This window comes from Vigna umbellata, chromosome 3 (genome assembly GCF_029865625.1).
Source record: "Vigna umbellata cultivar VRB3 chromosome 3, Vumbellata_1.0, whole genome shotgun sequence".
NCBI lineage: Eukaryota > Viridiplantae > Streptophyta > Magnoliopsida > Fabales > Fabaceae > Vigna > Vigna umbellata.
The window spans coordinates 15,476,375-15,503,188 of NC_142167.1; the positions used below are offsets into that span (position 1 = coordinate 15,476,375).

General features: G+C 34.2%; 2 long non-coding RNA genes across 8 annotated transcripts in view; one reads left to right on the top strand and one right to left on the bottom strand.

Moving 5' to 3' along the window:
- Window positions 1-26,814, bottom strand: part of LOC148201712 (uncharacterized) — a 46,568-nt gene that overhangs the window by 5,802 nt on the left and 13,952 nt on the right. Inside the window, exon 3 of one of the 6 annotated variants that reach the window (XR_015784708.1) lies at window positions 2,914-3,204. The exons of 2 other annotated variants lie outside the window; for them this stretch is intronic. This is a non-coding gene — a long non-coding RNA (uncharacterized LOC148201712). Of the gene's footprint in view, window positions 1-2,913; window positions 3,205-11,144; window positions 11,163-18,791; window positions 18,810-20,306; window positions 22,766-26,814 lie in introns of those variants that run through there. 3 more of the 6 variants (XR_015784709.1, XR_015784710.1, XR_015784707.1) reach the window with 3 other exon arrangements.
- Window positions 7,485-10,424, top strand: LOC148201713 (uncharacterized). Of its 2 annotated transcripts, none has more exons than XR_015784712.1 (6): window positions 7,485-8,074; window positions 8,161-8,242; window positions 9,349-9,425; window positions 9,862-10,008; window positions 10,093-10,160; window positions 10,255-10,424. It is a non-coding gene; the product is annotated as an uncharacterized LOC148201713 (long non-coding RNA). The 2 variants fall into 2 exon arrangements; XR_015784711.1 differs by having other exon boundaries at window positions 7,525-8,074; window positions 9,908-10,008.

Below are 26,814 nucleotides of genomic sequence, written 5' to 3' on the forward strand. Positions count from 1 at the left end.
GTATGATGTGATTTATGTGTGAAGTATGTGCATGTATGATTAATGTTGTATGTTTAACAGATTGTTATGTACATTATGTATGAGGTATGAGTGGTTGGAAATAACGTGGTTGTGAACTATAATGATGTATGTGAGTATGAATTAGACATCTCAGGGAGAGATGACTGAAAGTGATTGTGTGGGGTGTTGTTGCTCTGTATAACTGTATGGAGCTTTGAATTGGTATGTCTATCCCTACACTCAAAGCATTGTTCATGCTCAAATAGAGAAGAACAATGTAAGTGGTGAGAGTAGAGGGAGGTCCTCGTTTATAGTCTTTGAATTTAGACCTAGACAGGTTGGGGGATTTACCTTGCTAGTGTTTGGGAGGGCCAGCTGAACTATGCAAGTGCAAAGACGACCAATAGTTCGATAGTTATACAAATCCGGATGAGTCGTGTGAGTGTGTGAGTCGTGGTTTAATGGGTAGCATGTGACACCCGGGCACTGACGAGAGCGGGGAGTGATCGCCGGTGCAAGAGGCATGAAGTGCAAGGGGCACAGACAAGGAGCGGCTCCTGGCAGGCTTCGTGTGGAAGGGACACATGGATGAATCGAACATACACCGAAATGATAGGGATCTAGAGACTGTATAGGTATGGAACTATACAGTTGAAGGATAACTTAAAGGGATTGATTTGGCTACTCATATCACCAAATGCATTTGCTTTTCGGTAGCCTAACCCATATGAACTCCATGGTTAAGCGTGCTTAGCCTGGAGTAATTTAAGGATGGGTGACCTTTTGGGAAGTTTTCCCGGAAAGTGTGCGAGTGAGGACAAAGCACATTGGAAAGCCTCGTGGTGATGTGTGGGGGCAGTCAATATTCCCTGTAAGTTGTCGGGACGTTACAAGTGGTATCAGAGCCTAGCCTCTCCTAGTACGGTGTAAGTTGTCGGGACGTTACAAGTGGTATCAGAGCCTAGCCTCTCCTAGTACGGTGTGGACTCATCCAGATTTGTATAACTGTCGAACTATTGGTCGTCTTTGCACTTGCATAGTTCAGCTGGCCTTACCCAACACTAGCAAGGTAAATCCCCCAACCTGTCTATGTCTAAATTCAAAGACTATAGACGAGGACCTCCCTCTACTCTCACCACTTACATTGATCTTCTCTATTTGAGCATGAACAATGCTTTGAGTGTAGGGATAGACATACCAGTTCAAAGCTCCATAATGTACATAACAATCACATCATGTTCAGACGCATAAATTCAAATAAATTTCCTATTTCATAAAAACATTACTCTTCATTCATATCATTAATTAAATATCTGAACCCATCAAACTAATTAACAACATGTTTAGATCATGTGGTAAAATTTTCAGTCCAATCCAACGGTTAGTAAGGTAGAACTCATAATTTTTGTATAAATGGTCCAAAACAGAAATTAAGCAATATTGAGATTCCTGAGAAGATACAAATTAATATCTCTAAATCTCTAACTCTGATTTGAAATCCGAACGGTGAAACTAATTCACTATGTGCTAGACACTACATATTAAAATTTCAGGTTGATCCAACAGTTAACTAGATAGATATTGAGGTTTTACCGAGGTAACTCAGGTGCAGAATTTTAAGTGGTTTTCGGTTATACTCAAAATGCGGAACAAATTCCTCTAAGCATAGACATTTAATTACAAATCTGAACGGTAAAGATGACTTAATATGTCTTATGAACCACATACTAAAGTTTGGGCTCAATCTAACGGTAAATAAAATATATATGGAGTTTTTACCATGATAACTTAAGAACAGAAATATAGTGTTCATCAAATTTCTCAAAACTTAAAAATTAATTTCTCAAAATATAGATTTCCAATTTCAAATCCGAACGGTCAAAGTGTGGTAATATATCATAAGAATCACATATAAAATTTTCAGGTTGATCTAAGGGTCAAATAGGTCAGGATCTATATGTTACCGAGAGGACTCAGTAACAGAACTGCAGGGGTAATTAATTTACTCAAACATGTAAGATTTATTTCTCCAAGTACAGACTTCAAATTTCAAATCCGAACGGTCAAAGTGAAGAAATAGGTCTTAGGATTCATATATTAAATTTTCAGCTAAATCCAATGGTAAAACAGTTAAGTTGAGTTAGCTCCCCTTACCTTGAAACCTTTTTGCTCAGCTCAAAGACCCTCACCCAGCTATAGAACGTGTCGAATGGTTCAAGTCGAAGCTCTCGACTCCGGGAACGCAGAATTACCACTCTTGAAACCTTTCTTCTTTCTCTTGTTCCAGATTCTCCTCTTTTCTACTCATGCTTTCCATTTGCTTCCAAGTTCTTTTTTTTTCTTTTACAGGTTCCGAATCCATTCCCCCAAAATGAATGATTGGAGCTTATATTAGGGTTTCTTCCTAGAAATTACATAGAATTTAAAACTTTAAACGCACAAAAGTTCTTCAAAGCTAGCTAATAAAAGCTAGCGATGATGTTGGAGAAAGCTCTCCAGACTCCACTCTTGGACAATAATAGCAGAGGAAAAAGCACCTGGAGTGGTCCTGTCACTAGTCAACACTTCTATGAGTTGCCTTTGAGTGTTCTCAGATGACACTCTTGCATTCTCAGCAGCTACCCTAGCGGCTTCCAGATTTTGTAAGGCTATGGTGTTTTGCTGAACCAGTGCAGCATTTTGTTGTTGTAACGCCTGAAGCATCGCATTTAACATTTGGTTAGAGTCGGACGGATCGACCTGTGGGGAGGAGGAGGAATCATAGGTGCCATCTTCTGTTCACACAGAAAGGAAAGACCCGTAGTCTAACTCAAACACACAAGAACACCCAGCTTGAACATGATTAAGAGTACACAAGCATAAGCAAGGCACACACATATACCCTACAAGATTTCCTAAGGACAGAAACTGCTCTGATACCATTAATGTGACGTCCCAAAATATATATAGAAAGCATATATAATAAAGACGTCATCATTTATTAATATAGGAAAACAGTCAAGAGTAATTTAAGGATTACAATCATCCTTAGAATAGCATGGAATTGAAAACTAGAGTATTAGGGTTTCCCCCTAGAAATTACATAGAATTTAAAAGTTTAAATGCACAAAAGTTCTTCAAAGTTAGCTAATAAAAGCTAGCGAATCTAAGCTGCAGCGTTGTCGTCCCCATCAAGTACTGTTTCCAAAGTATCCTCCTTGCCATCTGCTCCCACCCAAGTGGGTGATCATCGCACATACCCAAACACAAACACAAACAAGTAGGGGTGAACTAAACATAAAAAGCATGTTATTCAACCTCACACGATATGTCAAAATCACTCAAACATGGTAAAATGACATCACAAGACTGGTTGCTTTATAGACCGACTTGTCCGGACTTAGAATGATAGTCAAGCTATGGCGGGTCTTGCACTCGTGGTGGCTTATGAAACTTGGGCTCCCCCACCCTACCACACTCACGAGGTTAGTCCGTTATCACTCACCTTAGATCATACTAGAAGCACCCAAGACTAGGACCTCCTGCTACTCCTCACCACATGGTTCAATCCTCTCTACATGAGAAGAAAGACCATTGGAGTTTCAGAATGACCCCCAAAACTAAGCTCCTACTTTCATTCTAAACACTACCAGGGCACCACCATGTATCCTCTCCTTGAGGATCATGGAATTACGTCCATGAACCATACTGTCACTTTGAAACTTAACCCAAAACATGAATAACCAGATACCATCATATTATCACAGTGAATCCAACATATCTCATACATCCACATACTTCCCACATAAATCACATCATTATAGTTCACAACCATGTTCAGATGCATAAATTCAAATCCAATAAAATCCAATCATCGCAGAAATCATACAAACTGAATATATTGCATAATAATTTAATAGTACTCAATCTGTACAACAAGATTTAAGTTAAAAACATATCGAGTAGACTTCCAGGAAAGAGAGGTGTGTCACAATGGACAACTTAAGTACCAAGTCTTTCCTTAGCCAAAGTGTTACTCAACTAGTTTTTAACAAATTTCTTATTGACAGATTCAAAACAACAACATATAATATTAACACCAAAACTAATTAACAACATGCTTAGATTATGTGGTAAATTTTTTAGTCCAATCCAACAGTTATTAAGGTAGAACTCATAATTTTTCTATAAATGGTCCAAAAACAGAAATTAAGCAATATTGAGATCCGTGAGAAGATACGAAATTAATATCTCTAAATCTATAACTCTGATTTCAAATCTGAACGGTCAAAGTAATTCACTATGTGTTCGAAACTACATATTAAAATTTCAGGTTGATCCAACGGTTAAATAGATAGATATTGAGGTTTTACCGAGGTAACTCAGGGACAGAATTTTAAGTGGTTTTCAATTATACTCAAAATGCGGAACGAATTCCTCTAGGTATAGGCATCAAATTACAAATCTGAACGGTCAAGATGACTTAATATGTCTTATTAATTACATACTAAAGTTTGGGCTCAATCTAACGGTAAATGAAATATATATGAAATTTTTACCATGATAACTTAAGAAAAGAAATATAGTGTTCATCAGATTTGTCAAAACTTCAAAATTACTTTCTCAAAACATAGACTTCCAATTACAAATCCGGTCGGTCAAAGTGTAGTAATATATCTTAGGAATAATATATCCAATTTTCAGGTTGATCTAACAGTCAAATAGGTCAGAATCTATATTTTACCGTGAGGACTCAGTAACCAAATTATAGGGCTAATTAATTTACTCAAACATGCAGAATTTATTTCTCCAAGTAGAGACTTCTAATTGATGATCCGAACGGTCAAAGTGAAGAAATAGGTCTTAGGATTCATATATTAAATTTTTAGCTAAATCCAATGGTAAAAACAATTAAAAGGAAGGTTTTACCACAGTAATTCGAAAATAAGAAAATTATAATCATGAAAACTAAATTTATACAAATGAATAGATAACTACCATTACCAAAATTTTAACATGTTCATAACTCATATTCATTATCATAACATGTATAAAAATCATATATTAGAAGGATTAGCTTCCCTACCTCTGTTCCAGCCTTAATCTCCTGCTTAGAAATTGTTCCCCGAAAACTTCCAGAATTTCCCTTTTGCAACTAGAATTTCCTCCAACTCTCTTCTCTCAAAATTTTTCTAAATTGTTGGTGCAAGTTTCAGCCTTTCCCATGCTTGCTATTTATAAGCTAAGATTTGACACTATTTAGGTTATATATATATATATATATTATAATATTTTAAATAAAATTAAATCCCATTACCGAAAGTTGTTTCCCCTTAACTCAACTTCTGAAATTAGTTTTGTCTTTTTCTTTTTTTTAAAAAAAAAATACTATTTTATATGAAAAATAATAATATTTTGACTTCACCACCAAAAGTGTCTTGCTCACCATTTCACTTTTGAAAGGTTCTTTGTCATTTTGCAATCATATATATATATATTTGGACTTTACAATTTTCCCCAATAAAAAATTTTCAACCTCGAAAATTCAATACATCAAGGAAGGCTTATTGCAACAGTTGGAGATTCCGGAGTGGAAATGGGATAGCATAGCCATGGACTTCGTTACCCATTTACCATGCACTGTTAAGGGTCATGATGCTATTTGGGTAATTGTAGACAGGTTGACCAAGAGTGCTCATTTCTTGACAATCAAATTAAGGATGTCTATGACGAAGTTGGCACAACTGTATGTCATTGAGATCGCGAGACTACACGGCATTCCTTCTAGCATCATATCGGACAGAGATCCTCGCTTTACTTCTAGATTCTGGCAGATGCTTCAAAGAGAGATGGGCAGCAGATTGCAAATGAGCTCAGCTTACCATCCCCAGACAGATGGTCAGTCAGAAAGGACGATCCAGTCACTAGAAGACTTGCTAAGGACGTGTGTCTTGGATCACTTGGGTGCTTGGGATGAGGTGTTGTCGTTGGTAGAATTCACCTACAACAACAGTTATCAGGCCAGCATCGGTATAGCACCGTTTGAAGCATTATATGGGAGGCGCTGCAGAACACCTCTTTGTTGGTTTCAGGATGGAGAGGCAGTGTTGACGGGACCAGAACTAGTTCAGCAGACCACAGAGAAGGTGAAGCTTATACAGGAGAGGATGCAAGCATCTCAGAATAGGCAGAAGTCCTATGCTGATCGGAGACGAAGGCCGTTGGAGTTTGTCGTTGGGGATCATGTGTTCCTCCGAGTGACTCTTACTACTGGTGTAGGAAGAGCCATTCGTGCTAGGAAACTATCTCTTAGGTATCTTAGTCCTTACCAGATTTTACGGTGCATAGGACCGGTAGCGTATGAGATAGCCATGCCACCCCGACTGGCTAACTTTCATCCAGTCTTTCACGTTTCACAACTTAGGAAATATCTATTGAATCCGTCTCATGTACTAGAAGCTGAAGATGTCAGTGTCAGAGAAGATCTATCCATGGAGGTACAACTAGTAAGAATTGAGGGGAGCCAGAACAAGTGGCTTAGAGGCAAAACCGTCAGTTTGGTCAAAGTCATATGGGATGGTAGAACGGGTGACTCTACATGGGAACCAGAAGAAAGAATGAAACAATTATACCCTCAACTATTTCCTTGATGTATTGAATTTTCGAGGTCGAAAATTTTTGTTGTTGGGAAATTTTGTAAAGTCCAGATATATATATATATGATTGCAAAATGACAAAGAACCTTTCAAAAGTGAAATGGTGAGCAAGACACTTTTGGTGGTAAAGTCAAAATATTATTTTTTTTTTATATAAAATAGTATTTTAAAAAAAAAAGAAAAAGACAAAACTACTTTCAGAAGTGGAGTTAAGGGGGAACAACTTTCATGGGATTTAATTTTATTTAAAATATTATAATATATATATATATATATATATATATATATATATATATATATATATATAAAAACCTAAATAGTGTCAAATCTTAGCCTATAAATAGCATGAGGAAAGCTGAAACTTACACCAAAAATTTAGAAAAATTTTGAGAGAAGCGAGTTAGAGGAAATTCTAGTTGCAAATGAGAAATTCTGGAAGTTTTCGGAAAACAATTTCTAAGTAGGAAATTAAGGCTGGAATAGAGATAGGGGAGCTTATCCTTCTTATATATGATTTTTATACATGTTATGATCATGAATATGAGTTATGAACATGCTAAAATTTTGGTAATGGTAGTTATCTATTCATTTGTATAAATTTAATTTTCATAATTATAATTTTCTTATTTTCGAATTACTGTGGTAAAACCTTCCTTTTACAAGGACCATCGACTGCCCCCACAGATCACCACGAGGCTTTCCAGTGTGCTTTGTCCTCACTCGCACACTTTCCGGGAAAACTTCCCGGAAGGTCACCCATCCCAAATTACTCCAGGCTAAGCACGCTTAACCATGGAGTTCTTATGAGTCAGGCTATCAAAAAGCAAATGCATTTGGTGATATGAGTAGTCAAATCAATTCCTTTAAGCTATCATTCAACTGCATAGTCTCATACCTAGGGATGGCAGAAAAATCCGTACCCGCGGGTATCCGCGGGTAAAATCCGCTACGGGTATTAAGTATCCGCGGGTAAGAGGTATCCGCGGGTAGCGGGTAACGGGTATTTTAATACCCGCTTGTTAACGGGTCGGGTTCGGGTATCACCCTATCCGTACTTGCGGGTACCCGCTACCCGTTTGAGAGATGAAATTACAATTTTATCCTGCTAAGTTTTTTTAGTTTCGTATACTCTCCGCTGTTAGTTGTTCAAACCCTAACTTTCTTTCTTACTGTTGTCGCGTGCGAAGGCTCTGGAACTTCCCCCTTTGTAAGCATATTTGGAGCTATATACTACGCTCTTGTTTATCCACAACCTTCACCAGCGGCTACTGAAGAACAAATTAGGGTATACAAAGAAGTAACGAAACCTTCGGTATTGCGCCAAAGAGCTTCTATCAAAGGCAAAATTGTTCGAGAGGCTTTCTGTATAACTCACGCGGATCAATTTGTTGAGCCTGGAACGTATTTGCGAGTCCATGTGCACCCAAACGCTTTCCTAGGTACACTCAGAGAGTTTGTTGGAATGAATTTACATTTTAGATTATTTTTGGGAATATGTTATTTGACATTTTAGAGCCTTTTTTAGGTGTTATGAGATTGACTGGAGATCAAGGATCATAGCTGTGGCGGAATCCTATGTAGTTTTGGATAAACCTGCTGGTACATCAGTATGTAATCAATTCCACATTACAAACTCAAAGTTTATTAATTCTCGTATATGTGCACAGTACAATGTTTTTGTAATTATTTATGCTTGATGGTGTCGAATCCTGTAGTGAGTCAAAAATTGATATTTAGATCAGGCTAGATGATTACTGACTGGTTTTTTTACTCATTGTTTGTGCCAGTCCTCAGCTTTCAGTGAATAATATGTGGTTTGCTTATTGCCTAGACTATTTTAATTGACTGGTTTCTTTGATACTTTTATGGTTTCTTTGCCTAGATTATGTGGTTTTGGATCTAAAAATATTTCATAAACATTATAACTACTTTTGACAATAACTAATAAGATTGCTGACAATAATGTTGAAACACATTCTAATTCTATTGAACTCCACAGCAATGGTCTAGTTGTTGAAGTTTCGTATTAAAATTTATGGGATACATGTTTGGTACACTCCTCCCTTTTGGTGCATTTTATAAACAAGCTCTGAGCTGGTTCAACTTGTCAGACTGAGGCCAATTCAAATAGTTTGACCAGTTTCTCTGTTTTCTGCTACTAATTCTAGACTTGATCGGACCAATTCATGACTGGAATGTGTAGTCAGTGTGGTCTAGTTCTCAAAACATTGGCGTAGCTTTAAGTGTGTGTGTTCAATATATTTCTGCATGTGTAGTTATGGTTATCTACATAGATAAGTTACAAGCTATTTATGGTCAGTTTTTTCTTTCCTCGTGTAGAATATTTAGTGTTGACAAAATCTTCCAGTAGAGTGCTCAATGTTGACAGACAATGCCAATTATTTAGAATCAAATGTGAAGTTCTTTAGTAATTTTGACTGCCAGTTTACTGCATGTCTATTTGGGGATTAATTCCCTCCTAAAGAAACCGAAAGTTTTCGAAGAGTACCCCAGCCAAATTCAATTTTAAGCCAGCAACAAATCTTAAATAGTTCAATAACAAGATCATCTTTTTTCATTGCATATTTTGATCTCATACTGTTGCTTAGATTCTTTGCATAGGTGTTATTTACTATTGGACTTATTGTTGATATTCTTTGGGGGGATAAGTTCCACTAAAATATTTTGATATGCTTTTATTTATGAATTGCAGCTCTTACTTTTGGGCTACAGGGCTCAATACTTGACTATCTCTTTCTTTTGCAAACTATTCTCCAAACAAACCCTCAGGTACGAGAGTGTCCCTGAATTTGTCATCCTTCAAAAATTTCTAATAATAATATTGTTATTCATCCTCCCCTGAAATGGATTTTTCTCATCAGATTGTGGATAATGTTGTTGCTTTATTATTTTTATTTATAATAATGTTTGTCTAATAATAAATTAAGTTAAGCATTAAAATTTTATGTTATGTTTTTATTTTTACTTTATTAGATTTTGTATCTGAACTCACGACTTTAAATTTTTCTAACGTCAATTAATTATTTTAAAAATATTCTACAAAAGTATTTTAATATGAAAATAGTTTACTATAATTTAAACTTTACTCCCCATATTTTAAATTTGAAGAGTATTTTTATTATCCAAGACTTTGTTTCGCATTTGATATCTGGACCGTCAATATGATTATTTGGATTCTACATTATACCCCCTGAAAACGTAGCAGTAGTACTGAGTAACTTATGTTGATCAACATCGGAGTCTTCTTTTAGTACCGGTGGTCGATTTCTTACTCCACATCGGAGTAGATTACACCCAGACACTTTAGAGGCATTGATGTGTGTTCAAGATTGGCTATGGAGTGACATACAAGGTAATTAAATGAACAATTCAAATTACATATTTATATTCATTCAAATGATTGGCTATGACAAATGAATTTATTTTCCTTTTTCAGGTTCTTCAAAATTGAAAGTGGATAACATGAAGCTTAATACAATACTAGAGGAGATAATTGATGATGATGTTAGTAGTTTTGTTTATAATATTGTAATCTAATTTTATTAATAGTGTCACTTTGTCATTGATTGATGACTTTATTTGTATTTATTTGTTTCAGGAATTAAGTGGCCAAAATGAAGATGTGGGAGAACAAACATAAATCTTGAAGTGTTATTTTTAGAACAATTATTTGAATTTAAGTTTTAATTTGTACTAATTTGAATGAATTTGTATTAATTTGAATTTAAGTTTTAACTTTTATTTACTTATCCATTGACTTTTCTTGGATATATATTTTAAATATTATTTGCATTTTTTTTGCAATTTAATTTGAATTTTTTCATTAAAAAACTTATAAAATATTTTTTTTTTAAATATTTGCGGATTGAAAACGGGTATCCAACGGGTACCCGCGGGTAGAAAAAAATCCGCGGGTTTTTTTAAGGCGGGTATCCAACGGGTAGCGGGGCGGGTAGCGGGTACAATTTTACCCAACGGGTCGGGTTACGGGTAGGCACTATCCGTGCCCGACCCGACCCGTTGCCATCCCTACTCATACCTACACAGTCTCTAGATCCCTCTCATTCCGGTGTATGTTCGATTAATCCATGTGCCCCTTCCACTGGAAGCCTGTCAGGAGCCGCTCCTTGTTAGTGCCCCCTGCACCATGCCTCTTGCACCGACGATCACTCCCCGCCCTCGTCAGTGCCCGGGTGTCACCTGCCCACCAGCTTCCGTCTGGTTCGTCCTCGAACCACACCCTACTAGGAGAGGCTAGGCTCTGATACCACTAAATGTAACACTCCAAAAATTAAACATCTCACACACAAAATTATTTCATTAATAATATAAACATCGTACAGTATTACAATCATCCATTTAGGAGAAACATAGTTCACACTGGAATTACATATTTTTTTTTAAAACATCATTAAAACACTCCTAAATTTTTTTTTTTTTAAACTACTCTTCATTTTTCTGCTGCTTCCTCCTTCACTTGTATTGGTTCGGACGTCGTTCCAACATCTGCTCCCGTATAACATAAACGTTATACGATCATCGCAAAATAAGATTTTTCGGCACAAACAAACAAGTAAGGGTGAGCTACCAGGCAAAATTCAAAGAAAAGCATTACACTATTATTATACGTAATACATTCACCATAGATTCTTGTAAGATGCAATTATCATACTAGACTCTATTATCCGGATATAATGTTGATGGAAGTCTCGGGTGGTCATGCACTAGTGGTGACATCTACAACACAGTTATGGCCAAATATAATATATCACATCACCCACAAGATTAGTCCATTAACGTCTATGAACATAGACTAGGACCTCCTACTACTCTCACCATATAACACATCCTTCTCTAATTGAGACTGGACAATTATTAGACTTTTAGAATAACCACCAACAACAAGACCCTCAACATCAACATATACATTAATACCATACCATTATAGACTCTCTCCCTAAGACTCATACTATATTTCAAATGCATAATTTCATATCAAACATCATAAAATACATTGATAATAGAATTCATACAAGATAATTATAAACAAATTAACAATCCTAAAATATTACTATAATTGGTCAGAGAAAAATAAGGTATTTGACAATCATAAAAAAATAAACTTAATATAAAAATTCTTGGGGAAACAAGAAGTTGAATCTGGCAGAGCCGGTTAGACAACTTCCCATCCTTCCAAAAATACAATATAAATAAATAAGGAAAGCAATAAAAAGTTTGGGAAAACAAGAAGTTGAATCTAGCAAGGCCGGTTAAACAACTTCTCATCCTTCCAAAATACAATATAAATAAATAAGGAAAGCCGTAAAAAGTTTAGGGAAACAAGAAGTTGAATCTGGCAAGGCCGGTTAGACAACTTCTCATCCTTCCAAAAATACAATATAAATAAATAAGGAAAGCCGTAAAAAGTTTGGGGAAACAAGAAGTTGAATCTGGCAAAGCCGGTTAGACAACTTCTCATCCTTCCAAAAATACAATATAAATAAATAAGGAAACCCGTAAAAACTTTGGGGAAACAAGAAGTTGAATCTGGCAAAGCCGGTTAGACAACTTCTCATTCTTCCAAAAATACAATATAAATGAATAAGGAAAGCCGTAAAAAGTTTGGGGAAACAAGAAGTTGAATCTGGCAAAGCCGGTTAGACAACTTCTCATCCTTCCAACAATATAAAAGAAGCAACTAATAACATACAAATAGCATAACATAATCAATATCGCATTTTACAACTATCAAACTTGGATCTCCTCACCGAAGCATGTTCTTATTCAAAATTCATACAGAAACAAAATGCTTCATATTCAAGATTTAAGATCAAACAAAAGCAAAATATTACATATTCAAGACTCAAGATAATACAAAACAAAAACTTAAGAGTAACTCCCCTTACCTCTATTCCAGACTTAATCTTCTCCTTAGAAACCGTTCTCCGAAAACTTCCAGAATTTTTCCCTTGCAACTAGAATTTCCTCCAACTCTCTTCTCACAAAATTTCTCTCAATTTTTGGTGTAAATTTTCAGCTTCCCCCTTGGCTATTTATAGTAAAAAAATTTACTATTCATTTTTACTATTCATTTTAACTATTCATTTTTCTATTCATTTTACTATTACAAAAATAATTTTTTATTCACAATTTGATGAATTCTGATCTCTCATGACTCAAGGCAACGTGGAATACTTATCCCTTCCACAAATTATATTTTTTTTTTACTATTCACAATTTACTATTCACTTTTTACATTTACATTCTTTTTTAATCTAGTATCTGAATTACAAATATTTTCAAGGGTCTTACATTTGTCATTTTGTAAAGTCCAATAAATAATAATAATAATAATAATAATAATGATAATAATAAATATATATATATATATATATATATATATATATATATATATATATATAAATATGATTGCAAAATGACAAATGTAAGACCCTTGAAAATATTTGTAATTCAGATACTAGATTAAAAAAAAAAAGTAAAAAGTGAATAGTAAATTGTGAATAATAAAAAGTGAATAGTAAAAAACATGTAATTTGTGGAAGGGATAAGTATTCCACGTTGCCTTGAGTCATAAGAGATTAGAATTCATCAAATTGTGAATAAAAAATTATTTTTGTAATAGTAAAATGAATAGAAAAATGAATAGTTAAAATGAATAGTAAAAATGAATAGTAAATTTTTTTGCTATAAATAGCCAAGGGGGGAGAGGCTGAAAATTTGCACCAAAAATTGAGAGAAATTTTTAGAGAAGAGAGTTGGAGGAAATTCTAGTTGCAAGGGGAAAATTCTGGAAGTTTTCGGAGAACGGTTTCTAAGGAGAAAATTAAGTCTGGAATAGAGGTAAGGGGAGTTACTCTTAAGTTTTAGTTTTGTATTATCCTGAGTCTTGAATATGTAATATTTTGCTTTTGTTTGATCTTAAATCTTGAATATGAAGCATTTTGTTTCAGTATGCTCTGAATTTTGAATAAGAACATGCTTATGTGAGGAGATCCAAGTTTGATAGTTGTAAAATGCGATATTGATTATGTTATGCTATTTGTATGTTATTAGTTGCTTCTTTTGTATTGTTGGAAGGATGAGAAGTTGTCTAACCGGCTTTGCCAGATTCAACTTCTTGTTTCCCTAAACTTTTTACGGCTTTCCTTATTTATTTATATTGTATTTTTGGAAGGATGAGAAGTTGTCTAACCAGCCTTGCCAGATTCAATTTCTTGTTTTCCCAAACTTTTTACGGCTTTCCTTATTTATTTATATTGTATTTTTGGAAGGATGAGAAGTTGTCTAACCGGCCTTGCCAGATTCAACTTCTTGTTTCCCCAAACTTTTTACGGCTTTCTTTATTTATTTATATTGTATTTTGGAAGGATGAGAAGTTGTCTAACCGGCCTTGCCAGATTCAACTTCTTGTTTCCCCAAACTTTTTACGGCTTTCCTTATTTATTTATATTGTATTTTGGAAGGATGAGAAGTTGTCTAACCGGTCTTGCCAGATTCAACTTCTTGTTTCCCCAAACTTTTTATTGCTTTCCTTATTTATTTATATTGTATTTTTGAAAGGATGAGAAGTTGTCTAACCAGCTCTGCCAGATTCAACTTCTTGTTTCCCCAGATTTTTTTGTTTTCCTTATTTATTTATATTGTATTTTTGGAAGGATGGGAAGTTGTCTAATCGGCTCTGCCAGATTCAACTTCTTGTTTCCCCAAAAAATTTTATATTAAGAGTATTTTTTTATGATTGTCAAATACTTGATTCTTCTCTGACCAATTATAGTAATATTTTATGATTATTAATTTGTTTATAATTATCTTGTATGAATTCTATTATCAATGTATTTTATGATGTTTGATATGAAATTATGCATTTGAAATATAGTATGAGTCTCGGGGAGAGACTCTATAATGGTATGGTATTAGTGTATATGTTGATGTTGAGGGTCCTGTTGTTGGTGGTTATTCTAAAACTCTAATAATTGTCCAGTCTCAATTAGAGAAGGATGTGTTATATGGTGAGAGTAGTAGGATGTCACCACAAGTGCATGACCACCCGAGACTTCCATCAACATTATATCCGGATAATAGAGTCTAGTATGATAATTGCATGTTACAAAAATCTATGGTGAATGTATTACGTATAATAATAGTGTAATGCTTTTCTTTGAATTTTGCCTGGTAGCTCACCCTTACTTGTTTGTTTGTGCCGGAAAATCTTATTTTGCGATGATCGTATAACGTTTATGTTATACGGGAGCAGATGCTGGAACGACGTCCGAACCAATACAAGTGAAGGAGGAAGCAGCAGAAAAATGAAGAGTAGTTTAAAAAAAAAAATTAGGAGTGTTTTAATGATGTTTTAAAAAAATATGTATTTCCAGTGTGAACTATGTTACTCCTAAATGGATGATTGTAATACTGTACGATGTTTATATTATTAATGAAATAATTTTGTGTGTGAGATGTTTAATTTTTAGGGTGTTACATTTAGTGGTATCAGAGCCTAGCCTCTCCCAGTATGGTGTGGTTCGAGGACGAACCTTGCGGAAGCTGGTGGGCATGTGATACCCGAGCACTGACGAGGGCGGGGAGTGATCGCGGGTGCAAGAGGCATGGTGCAGGGGGCACTGACAAGGAGCGGCTCCTGGCAAGCTTCCAGTGGAAGGGGCACATGGATGAATCGAACATACACCGGAATGAGAGGGATCTAGAGACTGTGTAGGTATGGGACTATGCAGTTGAATGATAGCTTAAAGGAATTGATTTGACTACTCATATCACCAAATACATTTGCTTTTTGATAGCCTGACTCATAAGAACTCCGTGGTTAAGCGTGCTTAGCCTGTGGGGGCAGTCGATGGTCCCTGTAAGTTAGTTTGTATGATTTCTGCGATGATTGGATTTTATTGGATTTGAATTTATGCATCTGAACATGGTTGTGAACTATAATGATGTGATTTATGTGGGAAGTATGTGAATGTATGAGATATGTTAGATTCACTATGATAATATGATGGTATCTGGTTATTCATGTCTTGGGTTAAGTTTTAAAGTGACAGTATGGTTCATGGACGTAATTCCATGATCCTCAAGGAGAGGATACATGGTGGTGCCCTGGTAGTGTTTAGAATGAAAGTAGGAGCTCAGTCTTGGGGGTCATCCTGAAACTCCAATGGTCTTTCTTCTCATGTAGAGAGGATTGAACCATGTGGTGAGGAGTAGCAGGAGGTCCTAGTCTTGGGTGCTTCCAGTATGATCTAAGGTGAGTGATAACGAACTAACCTCGTGAGTGTGGTAGGGTGGGGGAGCCCAAGTTTCATAAGCCACCACGAGTGCAAGACCCGCCATAGCTTGACTATCATTCTAAGTCCGGACGAGTCGGTCTATAAAGCAACGAGTCTTGTGATGTCATTTTACCATGTTTGAGTGATTTTTACATATCGTGTGAGGTTGAATAACATGCTTTTTATGTTTAGCTCACCCTTACTTGTTTGTGTTTGTGTTTGGGTATGTGCGATGATCACCCACTTGGGTGGGAGCAGATGGCAAGGAGGATACTTTGGAAACAGTACTTGATGGGGACGACAACGCTGCAGCTTAGATTCGCTAGCTTTTATTAGCTAGCTTTGAAGAACTTTTGTGCATTTAAACTTTTAAATTTTATGTAATTTCTAGGGAGAAACCCTAATACTCTAGTTTTCAATTCCATGCTATTCTAAGGATGATTGTAATCCTTAAATTACTCTTGACTGCTTTCCTATATTAATAAATGATGACGTCTTTATTATATATGCTTTCTATATATATTTTGGGACGTCACATTAATGGTATCAGAGCAGTTTCTGTCCTTAGGAAATCTTGTAGGGTATGTGTGTGCCCTGCTTATGCTTGTGTACTCTTAATCATGTTCAAGCTGGGTGTTCTTGTGTGTTTGAGTTAGACTGAGGGTCTTTCCTTTATGTGTGAACAGAAGATGGCACCTAGGATTCCTCCTCCTCCCCCACAGGTCGATCTGTCTGACTCTAACCAAATGTTAAATGCGGTGCTTCAGGCGTTACAACAACAGAATGCTGCACTGGTTCAACAAAACACCATAGCCTTACAAAATCTGGAAGCCGCTAGGGTAGCTGCTGAGAATGCAAGAGTGTCATCTGAGAACACTCAAAGGCAACTCATAGAAGTGCTGACTAGTGACAGGACCATTCCAGGTGCTTCTTCCTCTACTATTATTGTCCAAGAGTGGAGTCTGGAGAGCTTTCTCCAACATCATCCAGCCCGATTCACTGCAAAATGCAGCCCTGACGAAGCTTATCATTAGTTTAGGGACATGGAAAGAATCTGTGAGGCTAAGGGGTGTTCTGATGAGAGGAAACTGGCCTACACCCAGTATCTATTGACCGGGGAAGCTGGCCACTGGTGGAGCAGCATGAGGATAATATTGGAAAGGAGTGAGACTCCTATTACCTGGGAGATGTTTAGGGTCAAGTTTTACACGGAGTACTTCCCTGACAGTGTCAGATTTGTCAAAGAAGTGGAATTTCTGGAGCTGGTACAGGGCAACAAAACAGCATCAGAATATGCTGATTGTTTCAAACATCTGCTCCGCTTCAACACTATGGCGGTAGATGAAGAGTAGCAATGCAGGAAATTTGAGAACGGCTTGAGAGGTGATATCAAGCTACTTGTGAAGGGGTTACGCATCAGAGAGTTTCCTGCTCTAGTGGAGATGGCTCGTGACATGGAGAAGACTAAGAAGGAATCTGAGGGGCCTTAGAGACAACAGAGCCAACCACTGAGGGTTGGTGGACCTATGATATCCAGGGGAGGCTCCAATTCTAGGAGTACCCCTTTCTCTAGACCTACTTCATCTGGGTCCAGGGGTTTTTCCTCTCAGTCATCGGGGCAATCCAGCTTTGTCAATCCCGTGAGATGCTTCAAGTGTGGTGGACCACACCTCCAGGTTGTGTGCCCTCAACTAGAAGGGTATAGGAAGTGTAACATCTGCAGGCAAGAGGGACATTATGCCAAAGACTGTCCTACTACTAGAAGGGAAGGACCGCAACCACGCCAGGCTGAAAGATCTATCCAGAGAGGTGGTAACCGACCACAGGTAGTAGGGAGAGTCTACGCATTGACTGGAGTTGAGGCAGGTAGTGCAGGTAATTTGATTGTTAGCAGTTGCTTATTATTTGGAGCTTCGTGTGTGACGTTGTTTGACTCGGGGGCGACACATTCCTTTGTGTCGAAGGCTTGTATGGAGAGGCTTAGTTTAGTTATCAGAGAGCTTCCATGCGATCTAGTGGTGTCTACACTAGCAGCTGGGTTAGTTAAGACATCTAATGTGTGTCCTAGATGTCCTATTGAGGTCGAGGGACGCAGGTTCAAAGTGAACCTTATTTGCTTACCTCTACAGGGGCTAGAGGTAGTTTTGGGAATGGATTGGTTAGCCGCTAATCGTATCCTCTTAGATTGCGGTGGGAAAAAGCTAATATTTCCCGATGAAGATGAAGACCTGTAAGTTTTTACCATGATAACTTAAGAACAGAAATATAGTGTTCATCAGATTTTTCAAACCTTCAAAATTACTTTCTTAAAACATAGACTTCCAATTACAAATCCGAACGGTCAAAGTGTAGTAATATATCCTAAGAATCATATATCAAATTTTCAGATTGATCTAACGGTCAAATAGGTCAGGATCTATATTTTACCGAGAGAACTCAGTAACAGAACTACAGGGATAATTAATTTACTCAAACATGCAGGATTTATTTCTCCAAGTACAGACTTCTAATTACAAATCCGAACGGTCAAAGTGTAGTAATATATCCTAAGAATCATATATCAAATTTTCAAGTTGATCTAACGGTCAAATAGGTAAGAATCTAATTTTACCGAGAGGACTCAGTAACCAAATTATAGGGGTAATTAATTTACTCAAACATGTATAAAAATCATATATAAGAAGGATTAGCTCTCCTACATCAAAATCAAGCAATTTGAACCATACTCACAACCACAAAAATTCTAGAAATTAAGTTGAGTTAGCTCCCCTTACCTTGAAACTCCTTTGCTCAGCTCAAAGACCCGCAGCTACATATTAAGCTTTCCAAATTCCTTACATTTTTGTTCATTTTTCTAAGGGCAAAAGTGAAGGAATATTATGTTGGTGTCAAAGAGGGCTTATACAATTAGTCTTCTTTTAACTGATATTGTCCATAAGTCCAGTCTAGATGTAATTGTCCGGTCCTCGCAAAGGATCTTACTAGATCTAAGTCCAAATAATTTATATTCATGATTTATTTAAGTTAAGTTAATTTTTGGGTTAGTAGTATTGTTCTACTCATCATACCTTCAAACGAAGGGAGATTAACAATGATTTTTCAGCTTATATAAACCATTATTAGTTTATCAGTATATATATATAAAAAAAAAAGAGGTGAGAGTAGTGAAATAACAAAGCAGACAAACGAGTAGAACCAGAACAAAGAACGAATATAAAAGAACATGGATTAAAAGAAAGCTTAAGAGAAAGAAGTAATAAAACGAAAGATCGGAGAGGATGAAATACTTACACGGATACGAAAAATGAAAGGCACAGACTCTCCTCACAGAACTAGGACACTCTCGAAGGACACTCTCGAAGAACGCTCAGGCAGAGCAAACTCACGTTGAAACTCGAAGTGTCGCTCAACGCGAAGGAAAGCTTTATTTATAGCCAAACATTTTTACTGTAGCAACAGTTCCGGTTGTTGCTACCGGTTGTGAATAGTATCGGTTAAAAAAAATTAATAATAATATTGGTATACGTGAGGAGTATAGGAAATCATTGGATAAATTTCTTGTGTATGGTATTTTGATTTGTGAAAAGGCTATTTTTGTAATATTTAAAAAAAAATTATATATATATACACACATATGTATATATATTGTACTATCATATATTTTCTTGAAGTATAGAATTTTCGAGGTCGAAAATTTTTGTTGTTGGGGAGAATGTAAGACCCATGAAAAATATTTACCTTAATAATAACAATTTTATTACTAGTAGTAATAAATTTCTTTGTGAATGGAAAATATAATAAGTTTATAAAATGTGAAAAGATTAATAAGAAATTTTGGTAGCTTAATTGGTAGAAAATTTTGGTGTTAGGTTCAAACTCCTTTATACCATTTTTGTAAAAAAAAAATATATAAGTAAAATTAAATTTAAAATATTGATAATGGAGAAAACATTCATATTTGAAGTCATTATGTAAGTGGTAAATCCATTATGTAAGTGGTGAATCCATTATATAAGTGGTGAAAATAAAATAATAAATAATATTTAGAAAAAAATGATGAATAGTAAAATTTTTGGACTATAAATAGTCATGAGGGGGAGGCTATTTTGCACAAAGAGAGTAAGAATCAAGTGAGAAACCTTGAGAAATAGAGAAGAAAGAGTTAGGAAGAAATTTTTTAGTTGCAAGAAGAGTAAAGGCTCTGGAGGATTTTTTGGGAAAATGAATTCGGAGCAAGAGAAGTCTGGAATAGAGGTAAGGGAGCTAATCCTTATTATATATGATTTTTATACATTTTATGATCATGAATATGAGTTATGAACATGTTAAAATTTTGGTAATGGTAGTTATCTATTCAATTGTATAAATTTAGTTTTCATGATTATAATTTTCTTATTTTCAAATTACTATGGTAAAACCTTCCTTTTAATTATTTTTACCATTGGATTTAGCTAAAAGTTTAATATATGAATCCTAAGACCTATTTCTTCACTTTGACCGTTCGGATCATTAATTAGAAGTCTGTATTTGGAGAAATAAATCCTGCATGTTTGAGTAAATTAATTACCCCTATAGTTCTCTTACTGAGTTCTCTCGGTAAAATATAGATTCTGACCTATTTGACCGTTAGATCAACCTGAAAATTGGATATATGATTTTTACGATATATTACTACACTTTGACCGATTGTAATTCGAAGTCTATCTGATGAACAATATATTTCTGTCCTTAAGTTATCATTGTAAAAACTTCATATATATTTCATTTACAGTTAAGATTGAGCTCAAACTTTAGTATGTAATTCATAAGACATATTAAGTCATCTTGACCGTTCAGATTTGTAATTAGATGTCTGTGCTTAGAGGAATTCGTTCCGCATTTTGAGTATAACCGAAAACCACTTAAAATTTTGTCCCTGAGTTACCTCGGTAAAACCTCAATATCTATCTAGTTAACCGTTGGATCAACCGGAAATTTTAATATGTAGTTTCTAACACATAGTTAATTACTTTGACCGTTCAGATTTGAAATCGGAGGTAACAGAACCCGTCAAAATCTATATTTTACCGAGAGAACTCAGTAACAGAACTACAAGGGTAATTAATTTACTCAAACATGCAGGATTTATTTCTCCAAGTACAGGCTTCTAATTACAAATCCGAATGGTCAAAGTGTATTAATATATCTTAGAAATCATATATCAAATTTTCAGGTTGATCTAACGGTCAAATAGGTCAGAATCTATATTTTACCGAGAGAACTCAATAACAAAACTACAAGGGTAATTAATTTACTCAAACATGCAGGATTTATTTCTCCAAGTACAGACTTCTAATTAATGATCCGAACGGTCAAAGTGAAGAAATAGGTCTTAGGATTCATATATTAAACTTTTAGCTAAATCCAATGGTAAAAATAATTAAAAGGTAGGTTTCACTCCAGTAATTCGAAAATAAGAAAATTATAATCATGAAAACTAAATTTATACAATTGAATAGATAACTACCATTACCAAAATTTTAACATGTTCATAACTCATATTCATGATCATAACATGTATCAAAATCATGTATAAGAAGGATTAGCTCTCCTACCTCTATTCCAAACTTCTCTTGCTCCAAATTTGTTTTCCCCGAAAATCCTCCAGAGCCTCTACTCTTTTTGCAACTAAAAATATTTCTTCCTAACTCTTTCTTCTCTATTTCTCAAGGTTTCTCACTTGATTCTTACTCTCTTTTTGTGCAAAATAGCCTCCCTCATGGCTATTTATAGTCCAAAAATCTTACTATTCATCATTTTTTTCTAAATATTATTTATTATTTTAATTTCATCACTTATATAATGGATTCACCACTTACATAATGGATTCATAATGGATTCCTTAATAATGACTTCAAATATGAATGCTTTCTCCATTATCAATATTTTAAATTTAATTTTACTTTTTTTTTACAAAAAGGTATAAAAGAGTTTGAACCTAACACAAAAATTTTCTACCAATTAAGCTACCAAAATTTCTTATTAATCTTTCCACATTTCATAAACTTATTATATTTTCCATTTACAAATAAATTTATTACTACTAGTAATAAAATTATTATTAAGGTAAATAGTTTTCATGGGTCTTACATTCTCCCCAACAACAAAAATTTTCTACCTCGAAAATTCTATACTTCAAGAAAATTTATGACAGTATAATATATATACATATGTGTGTATATATATATAATTTTTTTTAAATATTACAAAAATAGCCCTTTCACAAATCAAAATACCATACACAAGAAATTTATCCAATGATTTCCTATACTCCTCACATATACCAATATTATTATTAAATTTTTTTATTTTTTACTTTTTTTAACCGATACCATTCACTACTGGTAGCAACAACCGGAACTGTTGCTACAGTAAAAAATGTTTGGCTATAAATAGAGCTTTCTTACGCGTTGAGCGACACTTCGAGTTTCAACGTGAGTTTGCTCTGCCTGAGCGTTCTTCGAGAGTGTCCTAGTTCTGTGAGGAGCGTCCGTGCCTTTCGTTTTTCACATCCGTGTAAGTGTTTCATCCTCTCCGATCTTTCGTTTTATTACATGTAACATCCCAATATCTCACATTGGATAATTCATAATTTATATATTGTAACATTACATTTACGGTAACATCCCGTAATCTCACACTTAAATATTCACAGTTGATATATTTTAAACTCAGATTTCAACTATAAACTCCTAAATATAACTTGAATTCTTCTAACTTATTCTTCGATCTCTTTCTTCCTTGGTATTGTTTCAGACGACATTCCTTCATCTGCTCCCGTATAACGAATTATACGATCATCGCACATACCCAAACAAAACAAACACAAACAAGTAGGGTGAGCTAACATGCAACAAATCATTTATAAAACATATATAATTACCTTGATATAAACATCATATAATAATTATGTTCGACACTCTCATACCACAATTCCTATTAGACACTCGTCTCACAATACCCAATAGACACCACAATACCCAATAGACACTCATCCGGATGATACGTTGATGAGCGGTCACGGGAGGTTATGCACTTGTAATGACTTCTACTTCTTTTTTTTTTTTTTTTTTTTTTTTTACAAATACACTTTCAAAATACTTCATACCATTCACAAGGTTAATCCCCTCACTATGTCCAAAACCGGCACATAGACCAGGACCTCCTGCTCCTCTCACCACATAATTCATCCCTCTCTACTTGAGACTAGATGATTATTAGAGTATCAGGATAACCTCCAACTACGGGACCCTCAACATCAACATATACACAAATACCATAACATTTACTTAATCTCTCCACAAGACTCATACCATACTAATATTCCTCAACTCACATTATACCCTTACAAAATCTCCCCATAATACTCATATCATGTTCAGACGCATAAAATGCAATAATCACAATTATAATTCATAATTTCATATCTACCACAATAACATGAATTAATCAAACATTTCCATTCCAACAACATATATTGCATAATAATTTAACAGTACAAAATCTGTTCAATAGGATTTAAGTTAAAAACTTGTCGAGTAGACTTCCAGGAAAGAGAGGTGCGTCACAATGGACAACTTAAGTACCAAGTCTTTCCTTAGCCAAAGTGTTCCTCAACTAGTTTTTAACAAATTTCTTATTTACAGATTCAAAACAACAGCATATAATATTAACACCGAAATTTAATATAGATATAAAAAAAAATATAGAAATTAAGCAATATTGAGATCCCTGAGAAGATATGAAATTAATATCTCTAAATCTGTAACTCCGATTTCAAATCTGAATGGTCACAATAATTCCCTATTTGTTATAAACTACATATTAAAATTTCAGGTTGATCCAACGGTTAACTAGATAGATATTGAGGTTTTACCGAGGTAACTCAGGTGCAGAATTTTAAGTGGTTTTCGGTTATACTCAAAATGCGAAACTAATTTCCCTAATCACAGACATTTAATTACAAATCTGAACGGTCAAAATGACTTAATATGTCTTATGAATTACATACTAAATTTTGGGCTCAATCTAACGGTAGATGAAATATATATGAAATTTGTACCATGATAGCTTAAGAACAACAATACAGTGTTCATCCGATTGTTTCACACTTTCGAAATTTCTTTCTCTAAACATAGACCTTCAATTACAAATCCGATCGGTCAAATTGTATTAATATGTCCTAAGAATCATATATCAAATTTTGAGGTTGATCTAACGGTTAAATAGGTCAAAATCTATATTTTTACCGAGACAACTTAGTAACAGAACTACAGGGTGACTAATTTACTCAAACTTGCAGTATTTATTTCTCCAGGTACAGACTTCTATTTTCAAATCCGAACGGTCAAAGTTTAGTAATAGGTCTTAGGATTCACATACTAAAATTTTAGCTAAATCCAACGGTGAAAACAATTAATAGAAAATTTTCACAACAGTAACTCGAAAATAAGAAATTATAATAATGAAAACTAAATTTATATAAGTGAATAGATAACTACCATTACCAAAATTTTAACATACTCATAACTCATATTCATTATCATAACATGGATAAAAAAAATCATATACAAGAAGGATTAGCTCCCCTACCTCTATTCCAGACTTAATCTCCTGCTCCGAATTTGTTTCCCCGAAACCCTTCAGAACCTCTACTCTTCTTGCAACTAAAAATTTCTCCCTAACTCTTTCTTCTCTATTTCTCAAGCTCTCACTTGATTCCTCTTTTCTTGGTGCAAAATACCCTTCCCTCCCATGGCTATTTATAGTAAAAAAAATTTACTATTCATTAATATTTTAATATTATTTATTATTTTAATATTATTTAAAAATAATATTTCAATCATTTTCTCACCAAATCTGATCCTAATTTCTACCTACTACTTTCTTCCATGCTAAGGAATCTTAATGCTGAAAATTTATTTTTACTATTTACTATTTACTTTTTACTATTCCATAAAAAAAATTTTAAAGTTACCAAAAATTTGAACCTCTCCTTCTAAAATTACTATAATTTTATATCCAAAATTTACAATTTTCTATCCATTAAAATTATTATTACTAATAAAATACTAAAATTTACTACTATATATATAAATATATATATATATATATATATATATATATATATATATATTTTTATGAATCTTACATTCTCCCCAACAACAAAAATTTTCGTCCTCGAAAATTCGAAAATAAAATTTTTTAATTTAATACTCATCTGAACGCATTCAAGTAGAAAAGTCTCACACTCATAACCTGAATCATTTCTCTACTTATTTTGTGCATAAAATTTCTAGCATCTCAAATTGAAATGTACTCACAAAAATTAAAATCATAAACCTTCCAAATACTCTTACTTTAGCCCTATCACAACCATCATTAAACCTACCTAACTAGTCTCAAAATAATCCATTAATGTTTTAAAAGAATGATTCTTAGAGTTTTAGAGCGTCATAGAAGTCTTAAATAAGGATCTCTAAGGAGAATCACTTTCTGATTATAGTAGGAATGAAAAGTTTTCTCTAATCTTGGGATTAATAGTTTATGAGTGATGAGTTCTTTTAAAACATTAATGGATTGTTTTGAGACTAGTGAGGTAGGTTTAATGATGGTTGTGATAGGGCTAAAAGTGAAAAGTAAGAGTGTTTGGAAGATTTATGATTTTAATTTTGTGAGTACATTTCAATTTGAGATGCTAGAAATTTTATGCACAAAATAAGTAGAGAAATGATTCAGGTTATGAGTGTGAGACTTTTCTACTTGAATGCGTTCAGATGAGTATTAAATTAAAAAATTTTATTTTCGAATTTTCGAGGACGAAAATTTTTGTTGTTGGGGAGAATGTAAGATTCATAAAAATATATATATATATATATATAATAGTAAATTTTAGTATTTTATTAGTAATAATAATTTTAATGGATAGAAAATTGTAAATTTTGGATATAAAATTATAGTAATTTTAGAAGGAGAGGTTCAAATTTTTGGTAACTTATTTAGTAAAATTTTTTAAATGGAATAGTAAAAAGTAAATAGTAAATAGTAAAAAGTAAATAGTAAAAATAAATTTTCAGCATTAAGATTCCTTAGCATGGAAGAAAGTAGTAGGTAGAAATTAGGATCAGATTTGGTGAGAAAATGATTGAAATATTATTTTTAAATAATATTAAAATAATAAATAATATTAAAATATTAATGAATAGTAAATTTTTTTTTACTATAAATAGCCATGGGAGGGAAGGGTATTTTGCACCAAGAAAAGAGGAATCAAGTGAGAGCTTGAGAAATAGAGAAGAAAGAGTTAGGGAGAAATTTTTAGTTGCAAGAAGAGTAGAGGTTCTGAAGGGTTTCGGGGAAACAAATTCGGAGCAGGAGATTAAGTCTGGAATAGAGGTAGGGGAGCTAATCCTTCTTGTATATGATTTTTTTTATCCATGTTATGATAATGAATATGAGTTATGAGTATGTTAAAATTTTGGTAATGGTAGTTATCTATTCACTTATATAAATTTAGTTTTCATTATTATAATTTCTTATTTTCGAGTTACTGTTGTGAAAATTTTCTATTAATTGTTTTCACCGTTGGATTTAGCTAAAATTTTAGTATGTGAATCCTAAGACCTATTACTAAACTTTGACCGTTCGGATTTGAAAATAGAAGTCTGTACTTGGAGAAATAAATACTGCAAGTTTGAGTAAATTAGTCACCCTGTAGTTCTGTTACTAAGTTGTCTCGGTAAAAATATAGATTTTGACCTATTTAACCGTTAGATCAACCTCAAAATTTGATATATGATTCTTAGGACATATTAATGCAA